This window comes from Theobroma umbraticum, unplaced genomic scaffold (genome assembly GCF_002168275.2).
Source record: "Theobroma umbraticum cultivar Fairchild unplaced genomic scaffold, ASM216827v3 scaffold_4.1, whole genome shotgun sequence".
In the NCBI taxonomy this organism is placed as follows: Eukaryota; Viridiplantae; Streptophyta; class Magnoliopsida; order Malvales; family Malvaceae; genus Theobroma; species Theobroma umbraticum.
The window spans coordinates 6,720,639-6,724,295 of NW_018397258.1; positions in this window are offsets into that span (position 1 = coordinate 6,720,639).

Sequence of the window (3,657 nt, forward strand, 5' to 3'; positions counted from 1 at the left end):
CCGATGCTCTCCCCTAGTTATATTCTTTAGGACGACGTGCGCAAGAGAGCAAGAAACTGGAATGTCCCGCCACCGGCCATTCCTCACCCTACAGCAGTAGCTTGCATGCCATCTTTCTCCAATTTAAAATTTAAATCTTAATATAATGAGTCTCATCTCATGTGCATATCCCTTCTGACACCTGTTTTGGTCTTTTGGTATTTTTAAAGAGGTATTTTGGACTTTTCACCTCTCTTCCCCTCTTTTGTCTTCTCTCTGGTTTTTTTTTTCCTCAAACAAATTCATTGCATTAACAATAATAAAATTAACTACAAGAGCCTCACAGTTCAAATTTTTGAACTGAAACAAAAGGAACAAAAGAAAAGGAAAGGGACGATGTCCTGCCTAACAAAATAAGCATGGTGGTATCCTCAGCTATATTACACAAGCGAAGCATAGGGGCGTTCAAAATAGAAACAACAAGTACGGACAGCAAGGGTGCTCAAGAGGGAAAACTCCATTTCAGCAGGAAAAGCAGCAGCTCCTTTATCCGAAAATAACCGTATACTAGGCCTTTGATCACCAGCTGGCGTTGAATATTTTGTGACGGTAAACCCCAATTCTGCAGGGGAGTCAGCAAAGAAATTATAGCTTTCTTGTCTCTCTACTTGTAAGTGACATCTCTAATCAGTCTCTATAACTTGCCAATATTGAAAAGTACATTTCGCAGTGCTCATGGTCTACTCTCTAGTTTAGCTATCTATGAAAGAGTTCTATAAGAATCCGATTCAATTATCAAAGATTTTAAACCTATCTCGATCACTCTTTCTGTGGAAAACCCTCTGGGCTTCTAATCTCAACAAAAGCCATGCTCTCCCTCATATAATTAATGTCTTGCTTGGTCAAATTTTTTTGATTTTGATCTAAATTCTTTTAATACTTTATCAAATTAAATTTTAAGCATATACATTAAAAATGATTTTATTCTAAATTTTGACACATATTTTGAAATTTTTTAAATGATCATTTGAAAATAAATTATAGTCAAAATTAAAAAAATTTAAAGAATAAAATTCAAATTAAGACATTACTTATAAGAACTTTTTTCATATTTTATCATATTAGATATTTATTTTGAAACCAATTTGATTCCGGAATTTAATGGATTTTCTTAAAACTTTAATAAATGATCATTAGAAAAAATTGTAATAAAAAAGTTCAAAAAATTTAATCAATAAGAGATAAATTAAGACATTACCAATGAGGTAGAGGAAGAATATACAATCCAGGCTAGGGATTCATACACATTTTCAGGTTTTCAGGTTGTGGATGTATTTTGCATATTAAAGTTTGTCAAAATACTTTATTCCAGAAAGGGCTAAAATAATAAATATGTAATAGGGAAAAAACCAAGATTGATAGCATCTCGGCACCTTTTCTATATTGAAAAGAAAATTCAACGTTCAATTTCAAATTATCTTTTATTTTTTTGTTATTGTTGGTGATATTAAGTGTTTGTCCTATAAAGTTTATGGTACACGTTCAATGTTCAACAGGACAAATAATTATTTTCAAGATACTAAAACACATGAATTAATTTGATTGCACAAATTAATTAAAATGTTTTTGCAAACTTGTTGGGACCAATTATGAACATTCAATTATTTAACTTCGTTCACCTAGTGTATACTATACATTTTGAGTATGGATGCTAGATAAGAAACTACTTCAATTTAAAACAATTTAATTTATTTTTCCTAGTATTTCTTTTTGCTAGCAAGGAACACCGAGAGCGTCGTGGACTAGGACAAGCAATTTTTGATTCAGAAGCTATGTTTATTCTACTACAAGTTAATTACCTTTTCTTTATATGAATTGACACTGCCTACTTACGAGTAATGATACATGAAGGATACTTTCACACAGCTAAATAAGACGACACATAAAATTCCATAGCGGATTCTATATGCTAAATACTAGTATTAATCAACAACAAAGTAGATGCCACAGATGACCTTAAAGCCTAACTACCTTTACTCCTCAGTCTCTTTCATCTCGATTTACCCTAGCTGTTGTAACGATTATTGCCGCCACCCCATCGAGCGTTGTACTCTCGTCAGGCTGGTCATCCGTTCTGCCCGTATTACCCCTTCAACATTTTCATCAGTCATAATTTTGTCATGGTGCAACCTTGTAAAGCATCTTGTCTCCAAAAGGAAACCACAAAAGGAAGTTAAGTTGGGTAAAACTCCATTCATCATTCTAATAATCTAAATGAGGGATCGAAAATAATTATGGAGTTTTTTAGTTACCAATAAAACATCAAAGATAGTGATCTTATCCTCGTATCGCACTGCACGGGACTTCAAAGTGGCCGCAAACCAAGAAGTGGCGTTAAGGCCACCCAGTGGTCTATCACAGCTGGCATTGGTTTTCATCTCAGCCGTTTGTATTGCAACTGCATCACTTGTGTCAATCAATTTGTCACCAATAGAGAGAATTGTTGCTTTTAAAGCTTATCCAATGGTAATGGGTTCCTGGTAGGAAAATTCGTCCACTTGAGATCCTCTTGGCTGTTCTTGCTGGTTTATTTTTGTGTAGATAAAAGGCTTTCTTCTGATGGATTCGGACGAAAAAGTACTGTAGAGCAAGAAAGATGGCTGTATGTTTAGAATGTTATTTGAGGTGTATAATTGTATATATATCGACATCACATTATGGTATAATTTTATACGTTTTAGCGAGGCAGAGAGACAATTTGGAACTTGTATTGACAAGTGTTGGTTATGTGATGTCTGGCTTCATTGTAGATGGGTTCTTCTATGATCGGGATTAGGGAGAGAGGTGGTATTACGAGTAAGTAAAGCAGAATGTGTTAGAACCAATGAAAAAAAAAATTAGAGTGGTGCCTGAAGTGTCAAGTACTATGAATTGCCGCATTGATTTTTTTTTTATTGAAAGATTGAAAACATTACCGTGCATAAAGATAGGGTGGTGCAATAAAAATTGTAAAAAAAAGTTAGAAATATGGAGTTCTAATAGGAATTGAAAAAAAAAGGTGAGAAGTACTAAAGTCTTAATCGAAAAGTAAATAATATTTCTTCATCTTCTATTTCAATACGACTTATAGAATGATATAATATTTTTTTTAAAAAAATAATTTTATATGATCTTATCACCAACATGTCATTTTGAATTTTAAGCTTGATTGCATAAGACTCTTCATGGCGGAAGAGAGTTGGAGAGTTGGTGAGATTGAGGATATCTGTATATTTTCCAAAGTGATTTGTTACTTGAGTAGTGGTAGCATTACAAGGAACCTATCAATACTACACAAAAATAGAGCATTTTGCTTGTAACCTAGGAAAAGGTAGCCGATACAAGTTAATTACATTTTTCTTGTATGCATTGACACTGCTTATTGATGAGTAATGATACATGAAGGATACTTTCACACAACTAATTCTGACGACACATAAATTCCATAACGGATTCTATATGCTAAATGCTAGTATTAATCAACAATAAAGTAAACGCCGCATATGATCTTAAAGCCTAACTGCCTTTACTCTTCAGTGTCTCTCATCTCAATTTACCGTAACAGTTGTAGCCATTGTTACCACCATGTGATAACTCTATTATATAGAGTTATTTTGACTCATTTTGGGAGTTTAAGTA